General features: G+C 37.2%; 1 pseudogene; it reads left to right on the forward strand.

Moving 5' to 3' along the window:
* The first annotated feature begins 6,849 nt into the window (after positions 1-6,849).
* LOC101696823 (catenin alpha-1-like) lies at positions 6,850-9,568 on the forward strand (annotated as a pseudogene).
* Positions 9,569-13,059: the final 3,491 nt, after the last annotated feature.

A 13,059-nucleotide genomic window follows, 5' to 3' on the forward strand; every position in this document is an offset into this window, starting at 1 on the left:
TATTGAAATCCTTAAGGGTGGAGATTCTGCTTATGCTTATCCGTTACTAATTAATTTTCAATCCCCAGTGCTCATGTATTATTTATTTTCCAACCCTTTGACACACAACCAGTCCATAATAAATGTTGGATAAAATGACTTGAATTCACAATGGCTAGCACATTTTACACTGGGGAGTGGAGAAGAAAGCAGGTTGGCTTGAAAGATAAGAAATCACTGCCAGAAAGTATCTGCATTTGGTTCTTTGGGGTTTCTAAATCCTGGGTTCCTTTCTCAGTCTGGGGGCTCTCTCTAAGAGTCACTTTGATCATGACATATCTTTCCTCCAACCTCACATAAAATGACAAATTATGTATGTAACAGAGTGATCTGTAACTCTTGGCTCTTTGCAATACAGATCTATTCTTGATGAAATGGTACCTCACTTGAAAATATCCAGGTCTGTGAGCATGTTTCTATGTCTAGGAAAACTTTCTTATTTTCATCTTATGGACAGATTAGTTTCCCAAATTTTACCTTTAAGTATTATGTTTTTTTAATTTTTCTTTTTTGGTACTATGGATTGAACCCAGGGCCCCACTCAGGTAACCATTTTACCAGTGAGCTAATGCCCAGTCTTTTTTAAATTTCTATTTTGAAATAGGGTCTGTCTAAATTACACAGGCTAAGCTCCAAATTCCAATCCTCCTGCCTCCAGCTTGCATATGGCTAGCATTAGTCAAGTACCTCCATGCCTGGCTAAGAATTCTTTTTAAATGGGCCTGGGTATGTAGCTCAGTGGTAGAGCACTTACCTAGCACATGTGAAGCCCTAATTTCAATCCTCAGCACTGCACAAAAACCAAGATTTCTTTAACAAACATTGGTCTTATTGTTCTATCCTGTGTTAAGCCTGGAAGATGAAGATATCTATTACACTCTCCTATACCTGTCTGGCCATCTTTTTCCATCTTCTGGAGGCAAGGAGACAAAGGAAAAATTGCTATACATGGTGATGTGAGCAAGAGATGCCTTAGCAACAATACTAATTTAGAGGAGGACTTGGAAGAGTGGGATATTTAGAAGGCAGAATTGACAAGACTCGGTGATTTCTGGACATGAGAGTTCATGAAGTGGGTGTGATCTGAGATGGTTCTCTGGGTTATGGCTTCAGTGAATGGATGAGGGTTTGACTGTTTGCTAAAAGAGACATGAAATAAGCAGTTTTAAGGCAGACAATAATTATCCTGATTATGTCTAATACTTAGCATGACTCTGAAATTAAACACACAGTACGTTAACATTAACTTGCACATAGGCACTAAATATATATTAAATAGATCAATGAGCGCCTGCTCTACCATTTACTAGTTGTTTCTTTGGGTAAGTCACTTAATCTCTCCATGTCTCATTTTTTAAATATGGAAATAATAGTATCAACTTCATAATTTTTTAATACAATGAAAGGCTATATATAAGGTGCTTAGCTTATGCAATACCAGATATATGCTATATTCTCAATAAACAGTGACCATTTGTCTTAATTCTTATTTTTCAGAAATTCTGTCTTTCATGCAGGACACAGGAAAAAGATAGATGTGAAAAATTATTTATTGTATTAAACTATAAGCACATTTTTATAATTGTTGACAGGACCTCTCACTAATTCAGAACATATAGTTTCGTATGATTTTGTGGAACACACCAACCTGATCAAGTGAGTCCAGGGTTTTCCAATTAAAATTTATATCAGCCCTTACCACTAGGTCAGCCTAGTTCTTTTGCACCCTGTTCATCCACCCAAAAGATGGTTAGATCAGTAGCAGAGGATTAATGAGAAAGAATCAAGGAAAGAAAAAGTAAGAATTGACTCCCCCCAACCACTTATTAACTTAAACTGTAATGTGCAATGGCAGGACATACAGTCAACATAATCATATGCATAGCATATGTGCATATGCAAAAACATGTAAATCACACCACTTTAAATACAAATGTATGCATGATCTTTTTTATTACCTGTGCCACTTGGAAATGACCCTCAGGATAACCTTAGTGGAAACTACTGCCCTAGGTACCATTTTTTAACTGAATTGCTTATCTGAGATTTTTTTATAAAAGAAATCAGGAGTGGAAAATGAAATATGTTTTACAGTTCACATCTGAGTGGGTTAAACCACCTGTCATGATTCTGTAGATTTTATTCCTTTTACTGCTTTGTGCTATTAGTTAATTTTGATGTGTGCATGGATTCTTTACCACCAGCCACAAACCAAGATTGCAAGTTCCTTGAAAGAAGGCACTGTGCATCACAGTCCATCATGTCCCCTTGGAACCTTGGCAAATCAAGTCTTCACAACAGAAGGAAAGCCCCACTGCATGCATTTATACCACTTTATTTCTTCTTCATTACTTCTATCTTCCTTCAGCTTCTACATGTCTATCTTCTTCCACCTTGCCAGGATTTTTTGGTCTCTTACTGTCCCCTCCCTGTAGATGATGTGTTTGTCTCTCCTTCTTCAACATCATGGATGGCCTGGGTAGTAACACCCTCTTGCTCTACCAAATCCCCCAAACTACACTTCCTGTCCCTGTGCATCAAAGTAAACTCCCTCTAGCTCTCTCCTAATCTCATGTTGGAGTTTATTTATCCATGATTTTATAATCCTCTTTTTTTAATCCTACATCAAGAGTCTTTATACGTGGTTTGAAATCATCCACACACTTAGGGTTTTTAGGTTTAGTTAATATTATGTCCCTTCAGTGATACTGTTTGTTTCATAATGATACTCCTCAGATGCACTATAACAGCAAAGAATGTCACAACTCTTTCCCATGACTGGTTCCCAACCTAGGGTTGGTGGGATATAAGCCTGTAGGTAATAAAAAATTGCCAAACATAACAAATTGTCCAGTGGCTCCTTAAATTGCTTCTGGGGTTTTACCATCCTTATTTCCCCTTTCCCTGAGTGTTTTATCCATTTTATCCAGGAACTCTTCACACCCAAGCTCAAGTTTATTGACTGCTATTTTATTCCCACAAATCTGCCCAAATCCCAGGTCTGTCTGCACTAGATTTGTCAATGATTTCCATTGGGATTAGGCATATACTACCTGCTCCAATAGACTCAGAAGTCCACAAAGAAATGAACAATTCATTGTTACTCTGTCAGCACAAATCTATGGAGGGTCATTCATGATTCTGTGGATGCTTCTTAGGGAAATACCTCTTTTAAGGAAAAATTCTGCAACATGGGCCAGAGAGGTCCAATGCCTGAGGTGTTTTGTTCCTGTGCAAATAAAATCCAAAGTGATTTTGAAAACTTTTAAGAACTCTTTCTGAAAGCTTGTTTCTATTTTTAAAATATTTTCCTTATATAATAGTGGTCAGCAAACTTTTTCTGTAGTGAGGCAGATGTCAATACTTTAGACTTTGTTGTCCATACAACCTTTATTTCCACTTTTCAATTCAGCCACTGTTATGCAAAAATCATCGATACACAATAGATGTGACTTTGTTAAAATGAAAGGAGAGATGAAAGGAAGGAGACTAGAGAGTTTGAAGGGAAGGGAAGGAGCCTTGGAGAAGGATCATAAAAAAGTAATACTTAAATCCCCAAAAGTGATCCCCTGTTTCCATGTATGTTCAAGTCTGTGTTGTAAAGTGGAAGAGCAATAAGTGGTAGAGGTCAAATACTCACTTGTTACATTATCTTCAATTAATGATCAGACTCCCCTCATTCATACACAGAATCTGTTTTGTAGCCCAAATACCTGGAATAATAATAGCTGCATCACTGGGTTATAATAAAACATAGCTCTTTGTAATCTACAGAAAAAGCTTCAATTGTTTGTTTCTCATTATTATCATTCAGATATTTTAAATTATCAATAAAATAATCAGCCTAATGAAATGATTATCTTAGATAGAAAAACATAGCACTGGCCCAACTCTTCAATTTTAAAAAAATTAGTTGATGATGACATATTTTATTATCACATAGGAAACAATGTGAAACCCTCTCCAGCCTTGCTTCCTTACAGACTCACAGTGGGGTTTGCAGTGCCCACTGCTGAGCCAACAGGATCTTCTCACTTTATAGCTGACAAAACTAATGAATCAGGCTCTTTTATAAGTAAAATTTTTTCTTCTGATTATTAAAAAAGGTGTTAATTTGTATTATAAATTTTAGGAAAATACGGGAAATAAATAAAAATGAAATTTAAACCCAGATGGTAATAGATCAGAGCCAACAATTTTTAGTATTTTAATTCATTATTTTCTATTATTTTTCTGAGACTATGTACCCTTTTTGTATTTGCTTGGGCTCATAGTTAACAAAAATAAATTAAGAATTTCCCCTTTTGTATTAAATGTTGTATGAAAAGATTTCTATGCCTTTTATAGTATGTAATCCTATGGCCTAACTTATTCAACTAATTGCTAATTTAGTATATTTAGATTATTTCCAATTTTCTTGTAACACATTGAGATATTTATTTTTTTCTGATTATTTTCAAAGATGAAAATGTCCTTCAAATATATGTACACATACCTTTATTGCTTCCAAAAGAGATTTAATATTAAAATTCCATTTTTTCCCAAAATTTACTGGCAATAAATTTTATATTTTCATTAAATTAACAGTTGAAGTGGTATCATATCATCTTAATTTACATTCATTTTTAGTGCTGGTGTAGTTAAACATATTTTCATAAATCTACTGGTAACATTTAATTTTCTTTAATAAAAAAATCTACATTTTATTGGGTTGTTTGTGTTTTAAATTATTGAAAAAGCTGGAATTTTAAAAATTAATTCTTTACTAATCACATACTGCATATTTTTCTTGTTTGACATTTGCCTTTTAAATTTATGTCATTTAACATATAAACACTTTGGGTTTTTATACAATCAGATGGAATGCACTTCATTTTTGTTGTTTGTCTTTACTTTTTATGCTTAAATATCTTCCCCAATCAAAGTTCAGATTCATTTTCAATTTTTCATTTATTTACTTCTTTATTTTGATTTCATTGTTTCATCTACTTTGAATTTATGTCAGTGTGCCATGTCATAAAATTTTAACTTCATAGTTTTAAAATGAATACATATCCAAGTTACTGACTTGAAATATTACCCTTATTTTATTCATCCCTTATTTGTATTCATACATTGCATAATTAAAAATACAAACATATAGAGTTGTATTTCAGTGTTTCTCATAGTTTATCTATCTTATACCACTATTGCTTTGTTTGTAAAATTATTACTCTGGTTTTAGAATACACTTAAATTTATTTCAAGACACAAACAACTCTTTGTTAATCTTTTCTCAAATTTTTCATAACAATGAATAGTTCATCATTTCAGGTCAGTTACAGCCAGAACCCATATTGCCTCAGGCCTGAAAGTGCAAAAGGCTCTATGGGAAGAAGCCAACCTGACAGTACAGAACTCTTCCAGTCCACCCTGATCTTGATTTGGGACTTCTAGCCACCAAAACTGTGAGAAAATAATTTGTTGTTTAATCCACTCATCCCATGGCATTTTGTCATGGCAACCCAACTAGTCTAGTCCTCCCTCCCTCCTTTCCTTTCCTCCTTTTCTTTTCCATTTCTTTTTCCTTTACACTATTTTACATAGCTCCTCTCTTATTTGTTTTTATGCCTTTAATAACTCATCCTCATTCTCATTTCTTTTTTGCTCCAAAAAAGTAACAATTTTCATTTGTTTATATATATTTTTGGAACATTTGTGTGTATTTCTGTGAAATGTACATTTTGTATGTTTGCCTTGTTAATTTATATCAGTGTTATTTGGGGTTATAAATTTCATTCTATTTCTTGGTTTTTTCTACTCTCCTTAAAGTTTCTTAAATTAATTCAGATTACTGAGAGTACAGGACTTCATATTGATCACTGGGCCTAACATGTATGGATTTCTGTAGCATGCACTCACAGTATTTATGAATCCATTCTTCCAGCAAAGAAAAATCGGATTGCTTCTAATTTCCTAACACCACAAACAATCCTTCAAGGAACATCCTCATTCATTTCCATTTGTGTTTTGTATGGAGTGGATTCTTTAGTCAAAAAGCATACCAGTATTTGAATTTGTTAGGTATTTCCAGTTTGCTTCAGAATGACTGTTATTCTATAACCCAACCAACAGGGCCGGAATGTACCTACATTCTCTCCTCCCATCAACACATAGCATTATCAGCTACTATTTTATCTATCTGACAAGTCTCCAGGAATTTAATTTGCACTCATCTGATTGCTAATTATTTTAAATATCTTTGTAAATGTATTAGTTTTTTGATTTTCTTCTTCTATGAATTGCCTTTACATACATCCCTGTACCATTTTTGTCCTGGAATTCTAATCTAATTCATTATATTTTTCTTTATAAGAAAAACATTTTCCTCAATCTCACTTAAATTATCTATCTCTTCCATAATACTTTATGTTCCCTCTATTCTATGTCAATCTTATACATATATATATGAGCGTTCTTCTGAAATCTCTAGACTTCTATTAGTCTATTTTTCTTCACAAAAGATTCTATATTTATGGACTTATAATGTGACTATGTGATAAAACAAATGTTTTCTCTTTGAGCTCCTTTTTCAAAGTAGATGTGACTGTCTATAGGCATTTGTTCTTTCATATGAATTTGAAGATAAGTTTAGTGAATAACTTTCACCTTGTTCATTCTAGGAATTATATAGATTTTGCTTTTGAAATAGCTAGTGTTCCATTTATATTTCATTCTGATCATTGATAATATATAAGAACATTACCGAAAGCGGCGGCTGTGGGCTTCGAGCCACACGACTCCTCCTGCATTCACCCTGCTTGTGCAGAAATGGCTGCTGTCTACACTGGCAACATAAACTTCAGATGGGATCCCAAAAGTGTAGAGATCAGGACTCTGGCAGTTGAAAGACTGTTGAAACCTCTTGTTACACAGGTTACAACCCTGGTCAACACCAATAGCAAGGCGCCCTCTAACAAAAACAGAGGTCGTTCTGAGAAGCCCCATGTTTTGGCTGCATCTGTTGAACAAGCAACTGAGAATTTTTTGGAGAAGGGGGATAAAATTGCAAAGGAGAGTCAGTTTCTCAAGGAGGAGCTTGTGGCTGGTGTAGAAGATGTTCAAAAACAAGGAGATCTGATGAAGAGTGCTGCGGGAAAATTTGCAGATGATCCCTGCTTGGCTGTGAAGCGAGGCCACATGGTTCCGGCAGCTCAGCTCGAGCTTTACACTCCACTGTTACACTGATTTTGGCTGACATGGCGGATGTCTACAAATTACTTGTTCAGCTGAAAGTTGTGGAAGATGGTATCTTGAAGCTGAGGAATGCTGGCAATGAACAAGACTTGGGAATACAGTACAATGCCCTGAAACCTGAAGTGGATAAGCTAAATATTATGGCAGCTAAAAGACAACAGGAATTGAAAGATGTGGGCCATCGTGATCAGATGGCTGCAGCCAGAGGAATCCTGCAGAAAAACGTTCCAATCCTGTATACTGCATCTCAGGCTTGCTTAGAACACTCTGATGTCACAGTCTATAAGGCCAACGGGGATCTGATATACAAGCAGCTGCAGCAGGCAGTCACAGGCATTTCCAATGCTTCCCAGGCTACCACATCAGATGATGCTTCCCAGCTCCAGGGTGGAGGAGGAGGAGAACTGGCATATGCTTTCAATAATTTTGATAAACAAATCATTGTAGACCCTCGGAGCTTCAATGAGGAGTGCTTTAGGCCATCCCTAGAGGAATGCCTAGAAAGCATCATTAGTGGTACTGTACTCAAGGCTGACTCATCCTGCACGAGTGATGACCACCGTGAGCGAATTGTGGCAGAGTGCAATGCTGTCTGCCAGGCCCTGCAGGATTTGCTCTCATAATACATGGGCAATGCTGGAAATAAAGAAAGAAATGATGCACTCAATTCTGCAGTAGATAAAATGAAAAAGAAGACCAGGGACTTGCATAGAGAGCTCCACAAAGCTGCCATGGACCACATTTCAGATTCTTTCCTGGAAACCACCGTTCCACTTTTAGTATTGATTGAAGCTGCAAAGAATGGAAATGAGAAAGAAGTTTAGGAATATGCCCAAGTTTTTCGTGAACATGCCAACAAATTGATTGAGGTAACCAATTTAGCCTGTTCCATCTCAAACAATGAAGAAGGTGTAAAGCTTGTTCAAATGTCCACAAGCCAGTTAGAAGCCCTCTGTCCTCAGGTTATTAATTCTGCATTGGCTTCAGCAGCAAAACCTCAGAGTAAATTGGCTCAAGAGAATATGGATCTTTTAAAAGAACATTGGGGAAAACAAGTCCATGTTCTCACAGATGCTGTTGATGATATTACTTCCATTTATGACTTCTTGGCTGTCTCAGAGAATCATATTTTGGAAAGTGTGAACAAATGTGTCATTGCTCTCCAAGAGAAAGATGTGGATGGGCTGGACTGCACAGCTGGTGCAATTAGAGGCCAGACAGCCTGGGTCATTCATGTAGCAACCTCAGAGATGGACAACTATGAGCTAGAAGTCTACACAGGGAAAGTTCTGGAAGCTACCAAGCTGTTTTCCAACACAGTCATTCCGCATTTCACCAAGCAAGTGGAAGCAGCCTTGGAAGCCCTCAGCTCACATCCTGCACAGCCCATGGTTGAGAATGAGTTTATTGATGCCTCTTGCCTCGTGTGCAATGGCATCTGGGACATCAGGAAAGCGGTGCTGATGATAAGAACCCATGAGGAACTAGACGACTCTGACTTAGAGACAGAAGACTTTGGTGTCAGAAGTAGGACAAGTGTCCAGACAGAAGATAACCAGCTGATAGCTGGCCAGAGTGCCCCAGCTATCTTGGCTCAGTTTCCCCAGGACCAAAAAGCAAAGACTGTGGAACAAGTGCCAGCTTCCAAGAAGAAAAGTGCAAGCTGGATGCTGAAGTGTCCAAATGGAATATCAGTGGCAACGACATCATCGTGCTGGCCTAGTAGATGTGCATGACCATGATGGAGATGACTGACTTCAGCCAAGGTAAAGGGCCACTCAAAAACACATCAGATGCGATCAGCACTGCCAAGAAAATTGTTGAGGCAGGATCAAGGATGAATAAGCTTGGGCGAACCATTGCAGACCTCAACCCGGACTTGGCCTGCAAGCAGGACCTGCTAGCATATCTGCAGTGCATAGCCCTCTACTGCCACCAGCTCAACACCTGCAGCAACATTAAGGCTGAGGTGGAGAATCTCGGTAGAGAGCTCCTTATCTCCAGTGTGGACAGCACCATGTCCCGGATTGAGGCAGCCAAGAACTTGATGAATGCCATAGTTCAGACAGTGAAGGCATCCTACGTAGCCTCCACCAAATACCCAAAGTCTCAGGGTATGGCTTCCCTCAACCTTCCTTCTCTGTCATGGAAGATGAAGGTGCCTGAGAAGAAGCTGTTGGTGAAGAGAGAGGAGCAGGATGAGACACAGACCAAGATTAAGTGGGCATCACAAAAGAAGCATGTCAACCCTGTGCAGGTGCACAGTGAGTTCAAAGCCATGGAAAGCATTTGAGCCCATGCTCCCCAGCTGCTCCACCCCGGGGCTCCTGGAGACTATTGCCAAGTAGAGAACCTGACACTAATGTTAGCTCCCACAGAGGAAGCAGACCACAGGAACTCCACCAAAAGTCTTTTAGACTCAATAACCAAATTCAGTAAAGTTGCTGAATACAGAGTCAACACACAAAAATCAGTAGCTTTCTTCTACACAAATAACAGACTCATTGAGATAGAAATAAGGCAAACAATTCCTTTCACAATAGCATCCAAAAAACTGAAATATCGGGCCAGGAATTTAGCTCAGTGGTTTTGCAGCCTGCTGCGCAAGTGCAAGGACCCAAGTTCAATCCCCAGTACCAAAAAAAAACCCCAAAAAAAAAAACCCTGAAATACCTAGGAATCAACCTAACAAAAGAAATCAAAGACCTCTTCTCTAAAAACTATACCACTCAGAAAAAAGAGATTGAAGATGATATCAGAAAATGGAAAGACATCCCCTGCTCTTGGGTAGGAAGAATCAACATAGCGAAAATGGCCATACTTCCAAAACTGTTATATAGACTCAATGCAATCCCAATTAAAATCCCAGCAGCATACTTCATGGACCTTGAGAAAACAATCCAAAAATTCATTTGGAACAAGAAGAGACCCAGACTAGCAAAAGCAATTCTAGGCAACAAAGGCATGGCAGGGGGTATCACAACCCCCAACTTGAAACTATACTACAAAGCTACTGTGACAAAAAACAGCATGGTACTGGCAAAGAAACAGACCTGAGGACCAGGGGAACAGATAAGAAGATGCTGAAACAACTCCAGACACACTCAGCCATCTCACCTTTGACAAAGGAGCCAAACATCCTCACTGGGGGAAAGATAGCCTTTTTAATAAATGGTGCTGGAAAAATTGGGCTTCAACTTGCCAAAGAATAAAACTAGACCTATATCTCTCACCATGCATTAAACCAAAATCACATGGATTAAAGATCAAAATATTAAGACAGAAACACTGATCCAGCTGGAACAGAGATTAGGTAGGACTCTTGAAGACATTGGTATAGGAAAAGATTTTATGAACAAAACCTCAGTTGCCCATGAACTAACACAAAGAATCAACAAGTGGGATCTCTTCTTATTAAAAGGCTTCTGCACAGCAAGAGAAACCACCAACAGTGTGAACAGACAACCCACACAATATGGGAAAACATTTTCACCTGGTGTTCCTCAGACAAAGGTCTATTATCTCGAATCTATAAAGAACTCAAAAATCAGACCTCCCAAATTTTAAGACCCAATCCAAAACTGGGCATCTGAAATGAACAGACATTTCTCACACAAAGAAGTAGAAATAGCAAATAAGCATATGAAAAAATGTTCAACATCACTGGTCATTCGAGAGATGCAAATGAAAACAACGCTGAGATTCCAGCTCACTCCAGAAAGAATGGCTGCTATCATGAAATCAACCAATAACTCATCCTGGGGAGGATTTGAGGAAAGAGGAACCCTGCTCCACTGCTGGTGGGAGTGTAGACTGGTGCAACCACTGTGGAAATCAGTATGGAGATACCTCAAAGAACTAGGACTGGAAGTCCCATTTGACCCAGCTATTCCCCTGCTGGGTATCTTCCCCAAAGAATTAAAAGCATCATACCACAGTGATATATGTGCACCCATATTCATAGCAGTACAATTTGTGATAGCTGAAACTTAGAAGCAGCCCAATTGTCCATCAACTGGAGACTGGAAAAAGAAGATGTGTTGTTTTTTTTTTTTTAATAAAATGGAGTACTACTCAGCCATAACAAATGAGAAACTAGAGACATTTATAGCTAAATGGATGCACATTGAAGCAATACTCTTAAGTGAAATAAATAGGACACACATATGTAAATACCGAATAGTTTCTCTAGTGTGAGAAACTGAAAGTGTAAATAAGGACTAAAGAGTATAATAGATAATGTGAAATAGGAAGAAAAGGGGCAAAGGGGAAGGGGAAGTGGGAGGGGTAGAGGAAAGGAAAGAAGGGAATGGAATTAATATGAGAAAATGAAAAAATGGAAACAAAGTCTTTGTAAATAGGGAGGGATGGAGGGGTTGAAGGGGTGGCAGGGGAAGGGGGAAAAATGAGGACCAAGAGAGATTATGTAAAGGTGCAAATTTCCAATGATGAATGTCATTATATTTTATACCTAAAATATACCAATAAAATTAATTTAAAACACAAACAAACAAATATGCACTTTGAATTCAAAAAGTGGAAAAGAGAGGGAAAAAGAAAAAAAAGAACATTATCACTTTTTCTATATTTGTTTTGTATCTGACCATTTTATTGATTTCTATTTTTAGTACATTTTCAGTTGATTTTGTTGGATTTCCCATGTAGAAAATTCTTACTATATGTACATGTATTTTTTGTAATACTTATTCATGTAAATTCTTTTTCTTGATATGTTGCAATGGTCAGAGCTACCTAAAGAATGTTGAATAATAACAATGATAACAGTCATTCTTGGCTTGTTTCTTATTTAATAGGAATGATTTGGGAATTTTCCATTAACTGTAGTTGATATGCTCTACCATATCAAAGGAGTATTCTTATACTGCATCATTAATTTACTGAGAGGTTACATGATAAATAGAATTTGAATGTTATCAAATATGTTATCATTTATGTGTCAAAATACAGTCTCATTTTATTTATTTATTTAATTGATATTCTAATAAATTTTCTATTATTAGGCCAAACTTTGATTTCTAGAATCACTCCAATTTAATGATGAACTAACAAACTTTATTGTATTAAAGAATTTAATGTGTTGATATGTACTTTTTTGGAATTTTGTATACTTTTAAAGGGAATTTTAATATTTTATTAAGATGATGACTTAGTCACTTTCTCATTTCTGGGACATAATACCCAACGTACACAATTTAAAGGAGCAGAGGTTCAGTTTGGCTGATATTTTCAGTCCACATTTGGCTAACTCTAATGCAGGAAGAGCATAGAGGAAGGGGCTGGGCTGAGGAAAGCTGCTCAGGTCATGGTGACCAGGAAGCAGAAAGAAACAAGAAGGGAGGAGCTGGGGAGGTCTATAATACACCTTTTCACGTCAGTCCCTCAATGACCTGCCTTCTAACGGTGAGTCAGCTGACCTGCCTCATGATCACAAGCCCTGCTCCTGAATATGTGAGGCTTTGGGAGTAGGATCCATATATGTCATAACATGGTATCAATGTTAAAAATAAATGAAGAAGTTATGTATTAAAATATTTCATGACCTGGCCCATAAAAACATTCAAGTTTGGCCTGTGTTAGGGAGTGTCTGACCATTCTCACAATTTCAATGTGGAGAGATTTTTCTATTTAGTGATTCAATTTGTTAATTAATATTTCACAAAATAATTACCTACTTAATATGGATTTTCAAATCTAGATTGTGCTTCAAAGCCTGAATTCTGCTTTACAAAATCATCCAGTGTCATTCATAGCTTTTCCTGTCCC

Source organism: Heterocephalus glaber, unplaced genomic scaffold (genome assembly GCF_053883595.1).
Source record: "Heterocephalus glaber isolate CG9 unplaced genomic scaffold, H.glaber_assembly_v1.0 deba00001442, whole genome shotgun sequence".
Lineage (NCBI taxonomy): Eukaryota > Metazoa > Chordata > Mammalia > Rodentia > Bathyergidae > Heterocephalus > Heterocephalus glaber.